We start from the raw sequence: 24,054 nt of genomic DNA on the forward strand, positions 1-24,054 counted from the left end.
GGCCCCGCCCACCCACCCCGTATTCTTTTTGATCACTCATTTTATTGGATGAAAAGTGGGTTTTATGTTGGATATCGAATAGAATCCAGACAAAAAAAAGTGAAAACTAACCACACCCACCCCCGGTTTTGAATTCCATTGGCTTATTTTTATTTAGTATGAAATGAAGGTTTGATTTTAATTTAGCAAGCGATTAAATCTATGACTATAAAACGTAAATGGCCCCGCCCACCCACCCTGTTTTGTTTTTGATCATTCATTTTATTGGATGAAAAAGTCTTTTATGTTGGGTATCGACTGGAATCTAGACAAAAAATATTAAAACTTACCACACCCACCTACGCTTTTGAATTTCATTGGCTTATTTTTATTTACAGTGAAATGAAGATTTGATTTTAATTTAACAAGTGGTAAAATTTCCAATAGGAAAAAACTTTAGCGGCCCCGCCCACCCACCCCGTATGCTTTTTGATCACTCATTTTATTGGATGAAAAGTTGGTTTTATGTTGGATATCGAATAGAATCTTGACCAAAAAAAGTGAAAACTAACCACACCCACCCCCGGTTGTGAATTCCATTGGCTTATTTTTATTTAGTATGAAATGAAGATTTGACCTTTGTTCACAAAGAACTGAAATCTGTAAAAATATATAGCGTGTTTCACTTAAAAAAATGCTACCTTGTATATCTGAAAGTGAGCGCAAAGTGTACCTGAACGAGTTCTATTAGATTACTTCAACGCATTTTTTTCTCTAATTTATGGTAAATGCATTATTTTTGGCCACCAGAGTGTTGAGACACCCTGTACATTTCAGCATTTTCGGAATTTTCGTCATTTTTTTACTATTTTACTATTAATTTTTCTTTATGAACATTATATTCTCAGAAATTTAGTTCACAATTTTCCGACATATCACAGGAGAAATCAAAAAATTTGTTAAAATAAGTGTAGACGTCAGTAAAATAAGTTGCTGTTGAAAAAAAAAGAGTTCAACATGTCTGTTCCTTAATGGAAAAAATGGCCATATTTCAGTAACCACTCCACCATCTTTAAAAATGGTGGCAATGTGAATTTTGATATATACATATTTTTTAAAAATGCTGAAAATTTTCGATTAAAAACTTGACGTCTAATATATTTCGCTTTTTATTACAAATAATCTAAATCTATCAAAATATATAGGGTGTTTCACACTTAAAAAATGCGACTTTGTAAAATGAAAATTACTGTAATCATAGCCCCAAGCGAGTTCTGTTAGAGTGCTTCGAAGCATTTTTTCGAAAACTGAGTTAATTTTGGCCATCAGACTGTTAAGACCGCCTGTATATTTCATTTTTTTTTATTATCATTGATTTTCGTTTTCAATATTATGTTCTCAGAAATTTAGTTGGTAGTTTTTTCCGTCATACAATAAAAGGAACAAAAAAATTAAAAAAACGAGTACAGATGTGTAGTGTATGTAGTGGTTGAACAAAAAATTGGTCATATTTCAAAATTTTCAGCTCCGCCATGTTTAAAAATGGTGCAAGTGTGAATTTTGTCATATATTTTTATATTACTCTTTTGGTCTAGTATCGTATTTGACCTTTGTTCACAAAGAATTCAAATCTGTAAAAGTATATAGCGTGTTTCACTTAAAAAAATTCTACCTTGTATATCTGAAACTGAGCGCAAAGTGTACCTGAACGGGTTCCATTAGAGTACTTCAACGCTTTTTTTTCACTAATTTATGGTAAATGCATTATTTTTGGCCACCAGAGTGTTGAGACACCTTGTACATTTCAGTATTTTCGGAATTTTCGTCATTTTTTTACTATTAATTTTTCTTTATGAACATTATATTCTCAGAAATTTAGTTGACAGTTTTCCGACATATCACATGAAGAACAAAAAAATATTAAAATAAGTGCAGAAGAATTGATTTTAATTTAGCAAGTGGTAAAATCTGTGACTATAGAACGTAAATGGCCCCGCCCGCCCACCCTGTTTTGTTTTTGATTCTTCATTTTATTGGATGAAAAAAGTCTCTTATGTTGGGTATCGACTGGAATCTAGACAAAAAATATTAAAACTTACCACACCCACCTCCGCTTTTGAATTCCATTGGCTAATTTTTATTTACAGTGAAATGAAGATTTGATTTTAATTTAACAAGTGGTAAAATTTACGATAAAAAAAAAAACGTCAGTGGCCCCGCCCACCCACCCCGTATTCCTTTCGATCACTTATTTCATTGGACGAAAAGTGGCTGTTATGTTGGATTTCGAGTGGAATCAAGACAAAAAGTTAAAACTAACCACACCCACCCCAGCTTCTTACATAGATAAAACAGTTTTAGTTCATCTGTACATATATTATATAGACAAAACGTCTGTTGGAATAAAGTTTATTATTATTAAGTTTATTATTATTATTGTATTTGGTGTTCGCCCGTTGGAAATAAAGAAGTCCAGTGCGTGAAAAATGGGGTGTGGTGCTACATATGGGTGCGAATTTTTTGCCGATCGTGGAATATAATGTGAGCTTCGAGATGTATTAGCAGGATCTTCGGCCGCTTGAAGATATTCGGGCACAAAATAAAATTGAATATTCGATGTAATTCGCAAATACTCAAGTGGAATATTAAACCTAAGCTCTGTGCTAGAGCTCAATTTAATGCCCCAGAATATATTGTTGGTCCCGGCGAAGCCCCGAACCGCTGCGTTTCGCCGATCGTCTGAAGACGATGGTCGGAGCACGCATACGGAATATTTATGAGTTATATTTTTATGTTATGCATTGTACAAGACGGTTATTGAATTGATGTTACTTGAACCAGAACCTGCGCCACCTACTCGGAAAAACCTATTCTAGATTTCCCTCTGCAAATGGGAAATACCGAGTGGGCTCGTACACGTCTCGATCCCCGAATAAAAGTTTCGAAATTATAATATCGTTTTCACTAGTTCACGGCTCCTAGTCGTATTTCCTCGACGATAACGTGGAAATGGAATCGTTCTCTTTCTTTGAGAGTTATCGGCGGCGCAAGAAAACTTCGGAGTAAACAAAGGCGGCCGAGTCAATTTTCAGAAAAAGGGAATTGCTATATGTTTTGATACGTGGAAATTGGGCTGTCAGGGCGAGCTTTTAATTCGAGATTTAAGAGGCGGCTGGCCTAGGGGAGGCTTTATTTACATGTGGGATGCGAGCTAGGGGTGAGCGTCTCTTTCCGCTGCCGTGTCGGCGGCCACTCATGATGCAAATTAGACCACAAACACAAGAACTGTCGCCATGGGTTTAACAAGTTCACACTAGTTGACGCAGTCAAGTGGTGGCAGCTTTAACGCAGAAAACAAACCGGACAAAATACGCCACCCTGTTTGCATAATTAGGGGCTATTGTAAAAAAAAACGTAATTTGGAATGGGGCTCTAACATGCTGTTCACAAGAATTGTTTACTTTCCATCTGTCTGTCTGTCGTCAGTGTTCACTAAGAGTCATGACCTATTGTATAATAATAATAATTAGTAGTAGAAACACAATGGCGCTGACGTCACACCACGGCGCCAATTTCAAATTCCGTCGGTCGCTAAGGGTGCAAATTATCGCCATAACTATAGAATTTTCCAATCCACAGCACCTGTTAACCCTCCGATAAACGTTCACGAGTTTATGACTTAAATAAACCCGCTTCCGACGCTCACCCAAGCATGACAGGTGAATTAATTAAATCTGTTTCGTGATCCCGCACTTAAAAGAACATCAGCGGCATAGAGTTACCGGTAAATTGCATCCGTGTGTGGTGCACACTTTGAAATTGATACGGCTGATGAAAATTTCAAAGAACAAGGATGCTGCGACGCCGCGCCAGTAATTTCACCCTTTTTATTGCTCCGAACCAGTACAGAGTCGACTATTTAAAATGTAACAGTGCACTTGAATTTTAATGCGCCTTTCTAACATCAAGAACGAGCGAATTTTAGATTGCCAATTCTGGTGGGCGGGCGCGTTTTTGTTTATTTTTAATTTTCTTTGTCGAAAATGTTGGATAAATGTGAGCATTCGCCAGATACCTAAGCCGATAAACAAGTATCCAGTTTGGAAATTCCATTTCGCCGGATCTGGTGTATGATAATGACGGCGTATGTGCTTATTTGGATGTGGGTATTTTCCCGGCGTCTGAGTTATATTAATTTTAAGCGAATGAAGTTGCCAAAGGAAAATGCGCGCTCACTTGACGGAACGTGTTAATATGATTGTAAAAAATGCGATTTATTTTGTTTTTCTCAAAAAGCATCACCGTTAACGTTTAATTAGGTTTTTTAAATTGCTACATGCCGCTAATTTCAGTATTAAACAAATTACAGCTGAAACAAACATTTCTGCTTTGTGGTTGTGCTTCGTTAATTTTTTTAATGAGACGGTTTTCATATTGGAATGTAATCCCCCAAAAGCCACTTCAAATAAATATATATATATAATTGTAGAATGTAAAAAGGCAAACTTGTTACCAGTACGAATTCATTAATTACGGAATAAATCAACGACGTATTGTTACACTTATTCCAAAAAATTGTTAAATATTCCCAGTGCTGCGTTGTCTCCCCGCTTTATGCGGTAGCAGGTTATAGCACAGACAATGATAAATTTCTATTTCTTGTACAGAAGTTCATTTTAACACGAGTCGTCTCGTTATTCAGTGCGCCACGTATTTCGTATCATTAATCAGGAGAGCTAGTTCCTTTTTGTGCCCTGCAAGACATATCTCTATATTTTATTTATTAAAAATGAACACAAAACTAAGACGAAAACAAACTTTGATTTATCGCAATATGGTGGAACGTGTAATTATGAACTCGAAGTTTTGCAATTTTTTGTTGAGATGTACTCTTTTTTTGGAAATAAATATTTGCAATTCCATTGTTTGTCGGGTTTTTATATGCGAGAAACTCGTTCTTTTGCCACTTCTCCAATCTCCTGCAAAGAGCTTTTTTTAAAGACAAATCTCCATTTCTGACGCTTGTGTATGATTTTGTTTCATACACTTTGCTCGGAGGGGGATGTTTGCATTTACGGAAATCAATTTTACGGTGTCTTCTACTTCGATGCAACCTGACACTTCTTCAATCTATTTTATTCGGTATAGCTTAGTCGGTGTCTATTCTAGCTATTTGGGTTCGAATTGGCATTAGGGCGTAGTTTCGAATTCTAAAGTCGCATCGACACAAGAATTTTTTATTTTTTATTGCAACTAGTTTATCTAGAGAAGCAAAATTTTAGCTATGCAAATACAGAGTGATTCAATGATCTGGAAACGAAAAAGTACACATTCTCTGAAAATTATTGAAAACATTAATAGTTACTTACGACTAGAATTTAAAATTATTTTTAAATATACAGGGTGTTTTGTTCAAAATAAGGCATATATTTTCTCCAGATATATGTAGATTCCCTGAGAAAAGACTCAAAGCTTTTTTGATCAACAGTGTTCAATAGGTTTGTTTTTTAATGCAAAAAAGTGTAACTGTGAATTTTGAAATATTATAAACAAACCGAAAAACTCTTTCCAGTCGGTAAAAATATGTAAGATGTTTCATTTAAAAAATGTAACTTTGCATATTTGAAAATAACTGTAAATCGAAGCCCTGACCGAGTTTTCTTAGATTTACTTTCGGTCATTGAGACACCCTGTATATTTGGTCTTTTTCGTAATTTCCATTATTTTATTTACCATTAATTTGGCATTATAAATATTGTGTTCTCAGAAATTTCGTTGGGCGTTTTTTTTTGTCATGTAATAAGAGATACAAAAAATGTATTAAAATAAATGCAGTGGTCATATTTAAAAATTCTCATCTCTGCTATCTGCAAAAATTGTGGAAGTGTAAATTTTTACATATTTTAAAATTTTAAACTGACGATTAAAAATTTTTTGCGTTTCATATCGTATTTCGCCTTTTTTTCAGAAACTATCTTAACCTCTAAAAACATATGGGGAGTTTCATTAAAAAATTGCTACCTTGAATTTTTGAAAATAACTGTTATTATAACGCTAAGAGATTTCTATTAGAACACTTCAAAGTATTTCTTTAATAACTTACGATAAATGCAGTGTTTTTGGCCATTGAAACAGCCTGTATATTTCTTCATTTTCATTATTTTCGTCATTTTTGTTATTAATAATATTTTCTTCGTCAATACTGTGTTTTAAGAAATTTATTCGGCACTTTTTCATTGTGTTACAGGAGGAAGAAAAAATTTACTAAAACTAGTATGGATTTTAAGGAAATAAGTTGTGGTTCGACAAAAAATTGTTATCAAAGTCAACAGCTTCCAAAATATTTGTTTTTTTGTACACAAAGCTGGTCGTATTTAAATTTCTCAACTCCGTCATATTTAAAAATTTTTAATTCTGAAATATTTTTAAACTGCCAAAATTTTTTCACAAATAATTTAAAAGTATATAGGGTGTTTCAATTAAAAACTGAATGAAGTTTTGTATATTTGAAAATAACAATAATTCAAACCATTTTGAGACAGCCTGTATATTTCTGCACTTTTGTAATATTTTAATATAATTTTTTTATTATTAATTTTCCTTGTCAATATTTTGTTCTCAGAAATACAGTTGGCAAATTTTCCGTCATCTAATAGGAGGAACCAAAAATATATTAAAGTGAACACAGATGTCAAGGAAAGAAGTTGTTGTTAAACAAAAAATTGTTATCAAATTCAACAGTTTTCACAATATTTGTTTTTAAATGTAAAAAAGTGGTCATATTTAAAATTCCTCAACTCCGCCATCTTTAAAAATGGTGTAACTGTGAATTTTAAATTATTTTTTAAAATGCTGAAAATGGTCGATTAAAAATTTTGTGTGTCAAAGATCACATTTCTCCTTTTTCCACAAATAATCTTAATAGATATACATATATAGGGTGCTTCATTAAACAAATGCAAGTTTGTATATCTGAAAATAACTGTGACTGTAGTCTTAAGTGAGTTCTATTAAGTATTTTTTCAATAACTCACGATAAATGAACTATTTTTGGCCACTGAGACAGCCTGTATATTTAGTCACTTTCGTAATTTTCGTCATTTTTTATTATTAATTTTCCTTTGTGAATAATGTATTCTCAGAAATTTAGTTGACAGTTTTTCCGTCATATCATAAGCAGAATAAAAAATTTATTAAAATAAGTAACCAGTGATCAAAAAGTTTTTAGATTAGAGTTGGCCATGGAAATATTTGTCATGTCTTTGATCAAAACGGAAATGTGAAAAATCCAAATTATTGAAACACAACGAAGGTTATGCATGACATTTGCAGTTTAATCAAAGACATGCCAAATATTTCCACGGCCACCTCTAATCTAAAAACTTTTTGATCACCCGTTACGTATGTCTAGGAAATAAGTTGTGACTGAACAAATAATTGTTATCAAGATCATTAACTTTCAACAGATTTTACAGAAATTCTTACCTATTTGTCCCAAAAAGTGATCATATTTAATAATTCTCAACTCCTCCATCTTTAAAAATGGTGGAATTGTGAATTTTGAAATATTTTTAAAATACTGAAAACTGTCAACCATAAACTCTGTGTTAATATCGTATTTCGCCCTTTTTCACAAATAATGTAAATCTGTAAAAATATATAGGGTGTTTCAATTAAAAAAAAGCCATTTTGTATATTTGAAAATAACTGTAATTATAGCTATAAGGGAGTTCTAATGGAGTGCTTTAAAACATTTTTTTGAAAAATTAAAGATAAATGCATTATTTTTGGCTCTTGAGACAGCCTGTATATTTCGTCATTTTCTTAATTTTCGTAAATTTTTTCTTTTTAATTTTTCTTTGTGAATATTGTATTTTTAGACATTTAGTTCGCAGTTTTTCCATTATATCGGAGGCAGAACAAAAAATTTATTAAAATATGTAACGAGTGATCAAAAAGTTTTTAGATTAGAATTGGTTATGGAAATATTTATTATGTCTTTGATCAAAATGGAAATGTGAAAAATCCAAATTACTGAAACACAAAGAAGGTTATGCATGACATTTGCAGTTTAATCAAAGACATGCCAAATATTTCCATGGCCAACTCTAATCTAAAAACTTTTTGATCACCCGTTACGTATGTCTAGGAAATAAGTTGTGATCGAACAAAAAATTGTTATCAAGATCACTAACTTTCAACAGATTTTACAGAAATTCTTACCTATTTGTGCCAAAAAGTGATCATATTTAATAATTCTCAACTCCTCCATCTTTAAAAATGGCGGAATTGTGAATTTTGATATATTTTTAAAATACTGAAAACTGTCGACCAAAAACTCTGTGTTAATATCGTATTTCACTCTTTTGTCACAGATTATGTAAATCTATAAAAATATATAGGGTGTTTCAATTAAAAAAATGCAATTTTGTATATTTAGAAATAACTGTGACAGCGAGTTCTATTGGAGTGCTTCAAAGCATTTTCTCAAAAATTCAGGATAAATGCATTATTTTTGGCTTTTGAGACAGCCTGTATATTTCATCATTTTCGTAACTTTCAACAATTTTTTATTATTAATTTTCCTTTGTAAATATGGTGTTTTTAGAAATTTAGTTGGCAGTTTTTCCGTCATATCACAGGAGAAACCAAAAAAATTTGTTAAAATAAGTGTAGATGTCAAGAAAATAAGTTGCGGTTGAAAAAAAAGTTTTCAATATGTCTGCTCCTTAATAGAAAAAATGGCCATATTTCAAAATTAACAACTCCACCATTTTTAAAAATGGTGGAAATGTGAATTTTGATATACATATTTTTAAAAAATGCTGAAAATTTTCGATTAAAAACTTGACGTCTAATATATTTCGCTTTTTATTACAAATAATCTAAATCTATCAAAATATATAGGGTGTTTCACACTTAAAAAATGCGACTTTGTAAAATGAAAATTACTGTAATCATAGCCCCAAGCGAGTTCTGTTGGAGCGCTTAGAAGCATTTTTTCGAAAACTGAGTTAATTTTGGCCATCACACTGTTAAGACAGCCTGTATATTTCATTTTTTTTTATTATCATTGATTTTCCTTTTCAAAATTATGTTCTCAGAAATTTAGTTGGTAGTTTTTTCCGTCATATAATAAAAGAACAAAAAAATTATAAAAACGAGTATTATAGATGTGTAGTGTATGTAGTAGTTGAACAGAAAATTGGTCATATTTCAAATTGTGAACTCCGCTATGTTTAAAAATGGTGCAAGTGTGAATTTTGACATATATTTTTATATTACTCTATTGGTCTAGTATCGTATTTGACCTTTGTTCACAAAGAACTGAAATCTGTAAAAACATATAGCGTGTTTCACTTAAAAAAATGCTACCTTGTATATCTAAAAGTGAGCGCAAAGTGTACCTGAACGAGTTCTATAAGATTACTTCAACGCATTTTTTTCACTAATTTATGGTAAATGCATTATTTTTGGCCACCAGAGTGTTGAGACACCCTGTACATTTTAGCATTTTCGTAATTTTGATCATTTTTTTACTATTAATTTTTCTATATGAATATTATATTCTCAGAAATTTAGTTGGCAGTTTTTCCGTCATATCATAGGAGAAATCAAAAAATTTGTTAAAATAAGTGTAGACGTCAGTAAAATAAGTTGCTGTTGAAAAAAAAAGTTCAAAATGTCTGTTCCTTAATGGAAAAAATGGCCATATTTCAGTAACCACTCCACCATCTTTAAAAATGGTGGAAATGTAAATTTTAATATATACATATTTTTTAAAAAGGCTGAAAATTTTCGATTAAAAACTTGACGTCTAATATGTTTCGCGTTTTATTACAAATAATCTAAATCTATCAAAATATATAGGGTGTTTCACACTTAAAAAATGCGACTTTGTAAAATGAAAATTACTATAATCATAGCCCCAAGCAAGTTTTGTTAGAGTGCTTCGAAGCATTTTTTCGAAAACTGAGTTAATTTTGGCCATCAGACTGTTAAGACAGCCTGTATATTTCATTTTTTTTATTATCATTGATTTTCGTTTTCAATATTATGTTCTCAGAAATTTAGTTGGTAGTTTTTTCCGTGATATAATAAAAGGAACAACAAATTTATAAAAATAAATATAGATTTGTGGAAAGTATGTATGTAATGGTTGAACAAAAAATTGGTCATATTTCAAAATTGTCAACTGCGCCATGTTTAAAAATGGTGCAAGTGTGAATTTTGACACTGTGCAAAAATGTATAGAGTGTTTCAATTAAAAAAATCGAATTTTGTATATTTGAAAATAACTGTAATTATAGCCATTACCGAGTCCTATTAGAGCACTTCACAACATTTTTTCAAGAATTCAGCATAAATGCATTATTTTGGCGATTGAGACATCCTGTATATATATTTCGTAATTTTTTATTATTAATTTTCCTTTGTGAATATTGCGTTCTCAAAAATTTAGGTTTCAGTTGTTCCATCATATTATAGAAAGAACAAAAAATTTCCTAAAATAAGTACAGATGTTTAGGAAGTAAGTTGTGGTTGAACAAAAAATTATTATCAATATCAACAGTTTTGAACATATTTTCTTTTTAATACAAAAAAAGTACCAGATTTAAAAATGTTGAAAATTTTCGAATAAATACATTAGGTCTGTAGCATCACCAGGGCTGCGGAAAAAGAATGGCCGCTATGGTGACGAAAGAAACAATATTTAGAAAAGTCTGTTTTTCGATTAAATAAAAAATAAATAAAAGTTTCCAATTTATAAAGTGCTTAGTTTAAATTCACGGACCTTCGACCACATTGTCTACAGGTCTAATAGATTTCGCCTTTTATTACAAATAATATAAATCTATCACAATATATTGGGTATTTCACACTTAAAAATCCAACTTTGTATGTTCAAAAATAACCGTAATAATTATACCCCCAAAAAATTTAGTAATATGACTATACATGTGTAGAAAATATGTATGTAGTAGTTGAACAAAAAAATGGTCATATTTCAACATTCTCAGCTCCGCCATCTTTAAAAATGGTGCAATTCTGAATTTTGACGTATATTTTTATATTACTCTTTGGATTTAATGTCGTATTTGATCTCTTTTTTACCAAAAAAATCCAAATCTGTAAAAATATATAGGGTGTTTCACTTAAAAGAATGCTACTTTTTATATTTGAAAATAAGCACAAGTGGTTCCTGAACGAGTTCTACTAGAGTGCTTCAACGCATTCTTGGCAACAATTCATGATAAATACATTAGTTTTGGCCACCAGATTGTTGAGACAGCCTGTACATTTCAGTATTTTCGTAATTTTCGTCATTTTGATTAGCATTATTTTTCATGTCAATATTTTGTTCTCAGAAATATAGTTGGCAGTTTTTTCGTCACATAATAAGTGGAAAATGTTAAAAGAAATACAGATGTGCAGAAAATATGTATACCAAAAATCGTTATGAAGATCAATAGCTTTCAAATTCTTTGCGTTTTTATGCAAAAAGACCATATTTGTTAATTACTATCTGCGTCTGCTATTGCATTTCTCCTTGTTTTCACAAAAATGTAAATATATAAAAATATATAGGGTGTTTCATTTAAAGAAGTGCTAATTTGAAAATAACTGCAAATTGAACACACCTAGACCAATTTTAGTAGAACGAATCCAGACATACAGTATTACAAATTGTGCACCCTGTATATTTCTCTTGTCAGTTCTTCTAAACTTAGTTGACAGTGTCTTTCATTAAGAGGAACAAAAATATACTGAAATTGGTAGTATGTTTTGGTAGACGAAGAAATTGTTATCAAAACAATCTGAAAAAAATTGAGGCCAGAAACTTCACCAAAGTAAAGATTTATTATAAAAACGTTGATCTTTTTTAACGATATTACACGAAATCAAGTCCTCTAGTACATGAACTGGCAACATCTCGTTTGATTTTAATTCCCGACGACAGAATTTTCTAAAGCTGTTAGCGAGTTGAATATTTCCCGGCGCCTCCACCAATTGTCGACGTTTCCGAGCCCAAAATGTAACCCCTTATCTCAAAATTTCACCTAAATTATGATTAACGTCACCTTGCAAACACAACATAAATCAGTTTCATTATAGATAACCCATAAAACCAGCTTCATTCGAATATCCAAACCTGATTATCGATAATAAAACCCAAAAACTGTAGACATCAATTCCCACCTCCGCTTTTTCTCCGATGGGTCCTGTTCTCAAAGCCCCAAAGATTATCCAAAGAAACTGTTCAGTGTTCAGATTTCTGGGATTACCGCTTTCATTGACATTCTCAAGCGGCTAAATTAAAAATGTTCAATAAAAACCCGATGAATGGGATTAGAACGGTCGCGCCGTCCCTTTCCCTTGCAGCGAGCCGTCCCTAATTAGGACTTTTTTATCTTATTGTGGTTGTCGGCTTCGCAACGGAATTTATTCACATTTGCGCGTTATCTTATGGCACAATTATACCGAATATCCGTGGCGGAAAATATGAAACTCCGGCACTAATACGACATTTGCATACGTTCCGGTTGTCTTTGCTGTACGAAACCAAATCACCAAGTACCGGCGAATAGTTAATTTAAATGCAAGGCCGGAACGTCTCTCTATATCCGGCGTACTTGCTGGCGAAGAACTATATCACAAAGTATCTCGTTTTAACAACTGTAGTTTCAGTTATTAATCTTTCAGCGAGTTTTCCAGCGACATTTGCAATTGCGACATGTAAGACACTAATGGGATTCTCTTTGTGCTTTTGCGTAACAAATCCAATTTCAGGGAAGCCATTGGAGGCATGTACTGACTAGGCAAAGAATGCCTACTTATACAAGACACGATTGTTGTGTTTTGCTGGCTGGTATGCGCTAATGGGACTGCGGGGTCAGGTCGTCTAAAAACTCACACCCAAACAATTGAGTTGAGATACGAGGGAAGCGTCTACAGAGCAAACGTCAACGAAAACGTCACACAAAATTTAGCACTAATTCAAACACTTCAAGTGTTCACGCTAGGAACTTTACAGCTGCTCGAATGGAACGCGACAAAAAATATGCTTAGAGTGTCAAGAGTTTAAAAATATTTTTTTTAGGAAATTTATTGTGTTCTCATATTGTCTTTCCTTCACAGGGTTCGCAGGTTATTAGACTTAATAAATAAAACCGTTTTTGGAAAACCAAAATATTCATTCCTTTAACTTAAACATGACCCTTTTCGAATTGACCACTCTTATTATTTGCATAGAAATGTGGTTTTCGTCCTTATTTGAAGAGACGCTGAGAAAATAACCACAAATCCTCGATCCTTAGAAAATTTCGAGTGGAATTAAGCCATTTCCAGACCGATTTAGCCAACTTTAATTTTTGAGCAAAAATGGTGGAGGCGCCGGGTGGACTAATTTTATAAACATTTCTTGATAGAATCTTCGAAGAAATAACACACTATATGAAAATAATTTAAAATAAACTGTCTCCTTTGCTAACTAAGTATCTTGACATTGGAATAAATTTACAAACGAAGGACAAACTCAAACGAAAAAAAATCCGTCCTTCAGACTTCAATTATTTGGATAAAAACGCGATCTTTTCAGCGATTTAAAAAGACGTAAGGAAAATGAGCACGGATTTTTGCTACTTACACAATAATTTCCAATAAGCCTTTTCAAACTTAGTTTTTAAGGAGTTGGTAAAGTAGAAAATATATTTAAAAGAAATAGCTCGATTATCGATTAACATAATAAATCAAAGGCGGATTTCAACAAAAAAAATCATTTGATGTTTTTATTTTAAACGTTCTTAAGGGTTGTCCCTCACATATTTTTAAATATTATATTCAAACATAATGACAAAACAAGAATAAACATAAACAAAAAAATTGCCCTCCTTCCGATCTAATTAACCACCGTTGGCTGTTTATATAGAAATGTGTCTTTGTTTATTATTTGAAGAGACAACCGGAAAACAAGCACAGACTTTTGACCTTTAGAAAATTCCAACAAGATTACATCCTTTCTAATACAATTTGGAGAAATTTAACTTTTTTTGTATAAAAATAGTGGAGGTGGCGGTATAAAAATTAATTATACAGACGCTTATTATAAAAACTGTATAAGAACTCATGCAGCAAATTTTACAAACTTTAAATTCTTTCATTAAAATGTTTCTTCTTTGACTATTTGAAAGGACAATGACAAACTAAACATAGAATCTTGATCCTTCAAAATTCCTAAAAAGACTTTAAAGTTTTTCAACAAAAATGGCGGAGGTGCCGGGATATTTTTTTTCATATAATTATTTAAAAACTGAGAACGCGGAAAATAATTTACTCTGGATGATGATATGGCTTTTTCAAGCAAAAAAGATGGGCCTTTTAGCTAGAAACATATTGATCTTCATAAAATTTTCTATAAGTCTGAACCATTTTTAGAATATTTTAGGAACCTTTTTTTCTATGAAAAAAGGTCACACCCAGGTACAAAAATTATTTAAACAAATATTTATAATTTTTATATCAAATCATCAATTTTCTTTATTTACATCAAAATGTGTTTTCTTTCACTATTTGGAGAAAAAATGGAGAAATGAACCAGAACCTCGATCCTCAGAAAATTTCCAACAAAATTCTTTCCTTTTCATACCTGTCCAAAAACGTTTTAAATTTTTTATATAAAATTAGTCGAGACGCAGGGATAATTTCTTTGTAATATGAAATTATTATTATAAAAATTTATAAAGAACGCGTATACTGAATAATGCATTCTAGAAAATATTATACATTTCTTGAAATAAGTAAGTTGAAATTGAAACAGAATAATAAGGGAAACTGATTTAAAACAAAAAAATAAACTTTTCTCTCTCGGTTATTTGAAAATAAACTCGGAAAGAAAGGACAGATTCGTGACCCTGAGAAAATTTCAGAAAAGTGTGGCAACATTGTAAGCTCATTAGGTCAAGTTTAAAATTTTTGATAAAAATGGTGGAGGCGCCGGGGTGAAAATTTATCTTAAAATTATACATTACAAAATCTGTTGAAACTCCTTTCAGAAATCGTGCATATTAAAAGAAATTATGATTTTCTTTAGATATTGTCATATCTAACATTGATAACGCAACAAACACAGAGTTGAATTTTGTGAAAAATGTGGTATTTTTTCCTTATAAACATATTTTTCTCCGCTATTTGAAAAGACATTGCGAAAAGAAAAACAGATTCGTGGTCCTGAGAAAATTTCTGAAAAGAGTGGTAACATTCTGAGCTCATTTCGTCACGCTTAAATTTTTTGATGAAAGTGGTGGAGGCGCCAGGATAAAAACTTATTTTAAAATTATTTATTACAAAAATCTGTAGGAACTCCTTTGAGAAATAGTATATATTAAAACAAATTATGATTTTCTTTAGATATTTTGATATCTAAAACAAATGGTGGAACAAACACAGAGTTGAAGGAAAATAAATGACCGGTTTTGAGAAAAATGTGGTACTTTTTCCTCACAAGCATCTCTTTCTGGGTTATTTGAAAAGAAATTGCAAAGGAAATCACAGATTCGTGCTCCTGAGAAAATTTCTGAAAAGAGTGATCACATTGCGAGCTCATTTCGTCAAGTTTAATTTTTTGATAAAAATGGTGGAGGCGCCGGTATAAAAATTTATTTTGAAAATATTTATTAAAAAATGTGTAGAAACTTCTTTCTGAAACTCTGTTGATTAAAACAAATTCTGATTTTCTTTAGATGTTTTGATACCTAAATTAAACAGAGGGACAAACATAGACTTGAAGAAAAACAAATGACCGGTTTTGAGAAAAATGTGAAATTTTTTACTTATAATCATATTTTTCCCCGTTATTTGAAAAGAAACTGCAAAAAGAAGGACAGATTCGTGATCCTGAGAAAATTTCTGAAAAGGGCGGTAGCACTATGAGCTCATTTAGTCACGTTTAAATTTTTTGATAAAAGTGGTGGAGGCGCCGGGATTAAAATTTATTGTAAAATTATTTATTAGAAAAATCTGTAGGAACTCCTTCCAGAAATAGTGTATACTAAAAAAAAATGTTGATTTTCTTTAGATATTTTGATATCCAAAATAAATTGTGGAACAAACACAGAGTTGAAGGAAAATAAATGACCGGTTTTGAGAAAAATGTTGTAGTTTTTCCTCACAGACATGGCTTTCTCGGTTATTTGAAAAGAAATTGCGAAGGAAATGACAGATTCGTGCTCCTGAGAAAATTTCTTAAAAGTGTGATTACATTGCGAGCTCATTTCTTCAAGTTTAATTTTTTGATAGAAATGGTGGAGGCGCCGGGATAAAAATTTATTTTAAAAATATTTATTAAGAAATGTGGTAGAAACTTCTTTTTGAAATTCTGTAGATTAAAAGAAATTCTGATTTTCTTTAGATGTTTTGATTGCTTCATAGACTTGAAGGAAAACAAATGACCGGTTTTGAGAAAAATGTGATATTTCTTCCTTATAAACATATTTTTCTGTGTTATTCGAAAAAACATTTCGAAAAGAAGGACAGATTCGTAATCTTGAGAAAATTTCCGAAAAAAATACTAACATTGTGAGCTGATTTTGTCCAGTTTTAATTTTTTTATATAAAAAAGGTGGAGGCGCCGGGATAAAAATTTATGTTCCAATATATTTAATACTACAAAAATCTGTAGGAACTCCTTTCAGAAATAGTCTATATTAAAAGAAACTATGATTTTCTTCAGATATTTTGATATCTAAAATAGATAATGGAATAAACACAAAGTTGAAGGAAAATAAATGACCGGTTTTGAGAAAAATGTGGTGTTTTAGGCAAATTTTTATTTATTCTTAGAATTTTTAAGGAACCTATACAGCTAATAATATATTTAAGAACATATTACGGCTTTCATAAAATATCCGTACATTCAAACAAGATAATAAAGCAAGCATAATGTAAAAATTATTTCTTTGGGCCCAATTTATCAACTTTCTTTATTTATATAAAAATGCGTTTTCTTTCAGTATTTGAAGAAACAATGGAGAAACATACCAGAAAATTTCCAACAATATTATTTCCTTTTCAAAGCTGTCCAAAAATATAGTATAAAATTGGTGGATGCGCCGGGATAATTTTTTTATATATTTATTATTATTTTAACCCTTTATTTGACAAAACCAGAAGAAGCCATAAAATACAATAAGCCCCGCCCATCCGCCCTATCTCCATTATGATGATTTTTCTATTCGTCGTCAGTCGAGAGGCGGAGCTTAGTTGCAAAATCCTCATTTCTGTATAAGAAACTACCAAATGGAACATATTTTTAAGTATCGTGTTGTTTAAAGAAAACTATATACAGTAGGAAAAAAGTCAAAGATTAGCCACAACCCACCGGTCCCGATTTCAATTGTGATGAATTTTTCATTCGTTGTCAGGTCGAGGGGCGGAGCGCACTTGCAAAATCCATATTTCCCTACAAAAATTTATCATTTTGAATATATTGCATGTTTCTTGTTGTGAAAAGAAGAATACGTGTATAAGAACTTATAAAGAGCGCATAAACTGAATAATATATTCTAGAACACATTTTACGCTTCTTGAAATATGTAGAATTGTAGAGCCTGAATAATAAAAGAAGCAGATTTTAACCACAAAATCGACCTTTTTCATATTTCCTTCAAAACTACAACTATCCAATGACAAGTGCTTTTCTCCATTACTTCAAATATACATGAAATCTTTATGAAATTTTCTAGAAGAGTGAACCTTTTCAGACTAATTTAGGAACCTTTTTTGTATGAACATGGTATAAAAATTGTTCAAATTCATCAATTGTCGTTATTTACACAAAAATGCGTTTTCTTTCACTATTTAAAGAAACAATGGGACACCACAATCTTGACCCTTTTAGAAATTAAAAAAAAAACTGTTTCTATTTCGAACCTGTTTGAAGATATTAAATTTTTGCAGAAAATTGGCGGAGGAGCCGGGATGTTTTTTTTTATATAATCATTACCTAACCTGTAAAGAACGCGTAACCTAAAAAATGTATTTCTTAAATATGTTGAAATTCAAGCAAACTAATAAAATAAGCAAATTTCAACCAAAAAATGGACCTTCATATCTTCTACAAAGCCACAACTATCTCCACGAAAAGTGTTTTTTTTTTCATTATTTAAAAAGATACAGCAAAACTAGTAGCATATTGTTGATCTTTATCAAATTTTCCATACAAGTGAATCCTTTTCAGATTAAATTTATGAATCCTTTTTTATATGGCAACTTCCTGTTATAAAAACTATTTAAATATATTTCTAGAATTTTTAAGGAACTCATACAGGAAATAATATACTTTAACAGATATTGCGTCTTTCTTAAACAAAGCACATTGCAAAGAAATGATTTCTTCAGGACCAATTCATCAACTTTTGTTAAGGTATTTACATAAAAATGCATTTTCTTTCATTATTTGAATAAATAATGGGAAAATAGAGCAGATTCTTGATCCTGTAAAAAATTCGGGCATGATTGCTGCTTTTTCAAACCTGTTTGAGGATTTTAGAATTTTTGTGCAAAATTGCTGGAGGCGCCGGGATATTTTTTTTACATACTCATATACTCGTAATTACTGTTTTAAAATAAAATATCCTTGGAGATACTATATTTTTCTCGAAATATTTACATATGTTGAAATTCAACACAAAATAATTACGCAAGCAGATTTAAACCAAAAATTGGACCTTCTCCATTTTCCCTTTAAAGCTGCTACTGCCTACATTGAAACGTGTTTTTTTCCATTATTTAAAAAGACACAACAAAGCTAAAATATATTCCTAATTTTCATGAAATAAATTATCTACAAGAGTGAGTCTTTTTCAGGTCACCTTAGAAACTTTCTGTTGTATAAAACCTATTTACAAAAATATTTATGCATTTTTAAGGAAATCATACGACAAATAATATATTTCTGAAGATATTTTGTGTTTTTCTTAAAATATCGTTATATTTAAACCGAATAACAAACCAAGCACAATGAAAAAAAATGACTCTTTCAAAGCCAATTCCGAAATATAGCTATTCATCATAACATTTTGGGATAACACCTCTTTTCACAAATATTTATGTGTTTTGAAGGAATTCACGAAATTTTCAAGAGGAACAGTGCGAAAATAAGCAGAGAATCTTGATCTTTAGAAAAGCTCCAACAAAATTTGAAGACCTGACTTTTTGTATACAAATTTTGGAGGCGCCGGGATATATTTTTCAAAGGTTGTTGTTTCAAACAAAATAACAAAACAAGCAGATTTAGGTAAACCAAACTATTGATCTTATCCATGTCGGGAAAATAAAAACAAAACAGTAAATGCCTGAGATAAAGACTATTTAGACAAATACTTATTTATTTCTAGACAATTTGAGCAACATGATATGTATTTTAGAATAGTTTTTGCCATTATTTAAATAACTATCCCGATATTCCAACAAAATAGCGAAACAAGCATAGATTTCAACAAAGATATGTAACCTCTTTTCGAACCAAATCGTACAATTTTACCTATTTATACCAGCCAGCTTTCCTTCGTTTGTTGAAAAGATAATAGCGAAAATTTTCAATAAGATAAAGTCATTTTCAGACCAATATTACGATCGAAATTACCTTACTTCTGAAGTAATGTCACATTCCCCAGATATTAAATTACAATTTTCGCCGACAATAGGAAGATGGAGAGAGAACTCATCAGAGCATTAGTTTTAGAGGCTTTTGCAAAAAACAATAAATGTCGTCTGGAATGAGGGCCCACGAAGTTAATTTGACTTAGTAGAAAAGAGCAAAATGTCTCATTATTTAATAAATTATATAAAAACTTAATTATTTTAATAATAAAACGTGCGTACAGTGAAACAATTAAATCTGTTTAAAAATAATTCAAGAGGATGACTAAAACATTTATGATGAAGAAGCACAGAATCTGAACCCTGAGAAAAATTTTAATAATTTTTTAATAGAAATGGTGGAGGCGCCGGGATAATTTATTTCAAAAATAGAATTTAGAATACGAAAGTTTAAAAAGAAAAATAGAGAAAACAAGGAAAGCGATCACACACATGTGTCCCTGAACAAGGCGATTAACTACAAAGGACCCTTGGCATTTTTTCAAAGACCGCTTTATGGATCAAGTCGAACCCGAAAACCCAAACAGGAAGGAATTTATCGCGTGCGTTATTTTCGAAACAACTTGAAAATCCCCAGCTATGTCCACAAAATTAACATTTCCTCCGTCGCCGCTCTTTCATCGGCATATTTACCACAACACGAAACACCCCCACAAATATTTGCGATAGCTATCAAGCCGATAGGAAGGCTCGTCAAGCGACTACGTGTTTCGCAAATTGGACATTACGCGTACTCAAAGCGATAAATTCCAGATCGCCAGATATACACTGCCCTGCGGACGTTACTCAGAAGGCGGATCTTGAGAAAGCCGGCGTTAGCAACGTGTGGTTATTTAACGGTCTTAACATGTTAGTCAAGTATGTTCTTTGACACGGCTTAATCTCGCAGTTCCATTAGCTGGTATTAAACAGCTACACACGACATTGTGTCTTGTATAAGCAGGTATCTCCTTGCCAAGTCAGTGCGTTGCTCTAATGGCTTTCATGAAATTGGATTTGTTATGCGAAAACACAAAGAGAATCCCATTATGGTCTTGCATGTCGCAACTGCAAATGCTGCCCTGAAGGCCGCCGAAAGAAACCCGGGATCTGGATCAATTTAAAAAAGTAATGACGAAGCTAAATTAATTAAGGTGGCACGGAGTCGGGTTGAAACTAGAATTAAAATTCGCTTGGAAGTCGGCCTGTAGCGGGAGGAGGTGTCAGGCGTCTGCCACCCCCGTGGAGGGATCAATAACCTCGATCAGTTTTAGTTAAAACAGGCAAAAATTTAAAAACTTGGAGTTTCACAGTTTGCAATACACTAAAGAGCAAGTCTTATATCCATACCACATTCAAAAAGTGCAAGCTTTGGACCCGCTAATTTTCCACGTCGTGTAATTTTGTATCGAGAATTTTTAAACAATGTGTTGGAAGAGCGGCTAGATATGGAAGTGCCTCTAAGTGAACGAGTTTGTATGAAGTATTTGCATGATGGAGCACCACCACATTTTGCTAGCCCATTAACTGAATGCTTAATTAACCATTTTCCTAACCAGTGGGTCAGTAGAAACGACCCAGTAGCTAGGCCTCCGCGTTCACCCGATCTCAATCCGTGTGATTTTGGACATTCGTGGACCTCCCGCAGTTTTTTTACGTATCCGTGCAAACATGTTACGACGTGTTGCATATATTTCGACATAATTACTTCGTAAATTGAAAAACCCATTGTCCATCCCTTTCTGATTAATAATCAAAAAGCAGAAATCGTATTCACGCTAAATGTTCGCAAATTATTATTATTCGTTCCACAGTGCGACGTTCCGGCCGTCGCGAAAACATTTTATTTTCGAGGTAGGGCGTCGGAATACATATTCATAGGTTATGAATATTAAAAATAATAATTCGATGCGGAGGTGCTTGATGGCTACGGTTGCGGTATTTATCGAGGGGATTTTAATTTTCGCATTAGCGGAATAAAAAATTCATCGAAGACAGTGTTTGTCGAAGAGATAAAATATCGACAGGACAGACTGATGCTTGTATTAGGGTGACAGCGTTATCCCGCTCTGGTTCCCCGAGCGGTTTTAAAGATACTTCAGAGACTTGTAATTTTATGCCCCGAATTACCTGTTTATTGTGCTCGTCTTGACGATTACGTTTCAAAGGACGGTTTAATTAAGAATTGGCTTTATCAAAATTCAACACAGCGAGTTTGTTTGTCCGGAACGACAGCCGAGGGACGTGTTTTAATAGCGCGATTATAATCCGTGCGTCTGTCCGTCGCACGTCCACAACGGATTTTGCGTCCTTACACATTTTCAATTTCCATTTCATGGGGGGAGTTACAGTGAATGCATTCCAGAATTCGGTTATCTCTTTCCTCTCGTTTACGCACGAGAACGTTTTATTGGCTATTGATTTTTTACAGAAAAACAATCAGACTTAATTATCTTTTGATTGACGTTATAAGAACTGAAGAATTTACGCTGATCCGCTTTTTGTAATAGATTTTGATCGGAGAGCCTTTTAAAACTGATTTAGGAACAATGCTAGTTTTAATCAAAGAGAGAGCAAGCCGATTTCTGACGAGGCGCATTAAGTTTTTGTGGTGTAATATGGCGGGGAACATTTATTTTGTGCACTGCTTTCTAATCAAATTACGGGAAAATCTTCACTAAGTGAAATGGAAATGGTGAGAGCATGTTTAGCTGCAGTGGAACAATTGTGTTTAACGTGTGTATGCATTTAAAGCAGTGATAATTTTGCTCGGCGTCTCGATTTCTCTGATCACACTGAGATTGGGGGAAATTGGGCGGAAAAATAATCCACTTTAAATTCAGATTTTTCTGAATGATGGTTGTACTATCTGATGATTTAAAGGTTTGTTCGGTTGAATGTTTCAATATGGCGTCGGATGCTAAGTATTTCGTAAACATTTTCGACAGAGGCAACGTTTACAAATAATAGAATTTGGGGTTCAATCAGTCGATGAACATGTTGATATTGATTTGCAATTGCTTTGTTTAATAGAATCGTTCAATTAGAGACTTGCTTTTTTATTCGTTAGAACGAAGCTATGAAGTGAATAAAAACTGACTATTAAAATTTCTGCTCTCAATTTTTAAATTATACTTAAACTAAGCGAACAAATTAAAACCAGCATTGAATTAAAATATTTTTACAATATAGAGTTTATGATTCTTGCTTTTCTACTACAATAGCTGTCCCATTTAATGTTAATTTAATTCCAAGCTCGTCTGATTCATGTGAACTTGCTAAACAACTCTGATCTAGTCCTCTATGGTGCTGAGTAGTATTTATATGCAAAAATTTTGAGGTGACGTAATCAAATTTTTTGTGAGGAAGATCTGTCAAACTTTATTTAACGTTTTGGCATCTGCACGACATTCCGGAACACGAGACCTACTTTTTCGTACTCTAGGGGTCATGAAACGTCGAGAAAACATGAAAGGGGCCGTTCTCTGCATGTACCCTAGTACACTTTCTTACGCTCGGGAAGTAAAAACATTTCATATGATGATCAAGCAAAAACTGAATTAGAATTTGAATAATCTGTCACAATATCGAAAAATTAAATCAAAAAAATACTGAAGAAATTACGGGAATGAGAAACCAAAAACAGAAAACTATAACAATTAATGAAGTAAAAAGAAGAGAAAGTAACATTATTTCCAACATAGGATAGATCTATGGTACAAATGAAAAAACTGAAAATTGAGAGACAATAAACTGAAAAATAATCTAGCGAGAGGTTTTTGGAATGGGAAATAACACAAAAAAGACTGAATTTAAGCACGTTTAAGAACGCATAGAGCTATACAAAATGAGACCAGCGACGTACGTGAAGTATAAAAAATTCTGAGACAATGAAAAATTACAGAAGAAGCAACAAAATTATCATTATATATTATCAAAGAGATTTTTTTATACATCTCGACTTCCAGAAGTTGTTTTTGGTTCCATTTCCTCAAAAATTTTCACCTTTTTTTTCAAAATCGCCAATATGACATAAGAATTTTAGAAAACGCGACTTTCAAACCGACTATTTTGAAAATTTTGTCCAGAACTATCAAAATGCTACGTTTTTCAAATCAAGTTGTCGATTTCTTTATCCCAGAATCTTTTGTGGATTTTTAGGCATCTTCTCCAAAAACTCAAATAATCTCCTCTATGACTTTTTTCTTTTTTTCGAGCACAACAAAAATTTGAAGAAAAAGTAAGTAAACGCTTGGAGCAAAAGTAAAAAAAAAACGTGAATAGAAAACGGTGTAAAAAGTAGGGAAGAGAAAACACCAACAAAAGAAAATTAAATTGCCTTAATTTAAAATATCAAAATTCTGTGGTATTCGAATCAGGTCGTCGATGTCTATATACCTAAATTTTTTGTGATTTTTCGCAGCTTTTCCAAAAATT

General features: G+C 32.2%; 1 protein-coding gene across 3 annotated transcripts in view; it reads right to left on the reverse strand.

The window, feature by feature from the left end:
• Positions 1 to 24,054, reverse strand: part of LOC135128588 (disks large 1 tumor suppressor protein) — a 1,417,771-nt gene that overhangs the window by 936,692 nt on the left and 457,025 nt on the right. The gene's annotated exons all lie outside the window — the stretch shown is intronic.

Source organism: Zophobas morio, unplaced genomic scaffold (genome assembly GCF_036711695.1).
Source record: "Zophobas morio isolate AGI-343-1 ecotype UQ-CSIRO unplaced genomic scaffold, CSIRO_AGI_Zmor_V1 ptg000014l, whole genome shotgun sequence".
NCBI classification, from domain to species: domain Eukaryota; kingdom Metazoa; phylum Arthropoda; class Insecta; order Coleoptera; family Tenebrionidae; genus Zophobas; species Zophobas morio.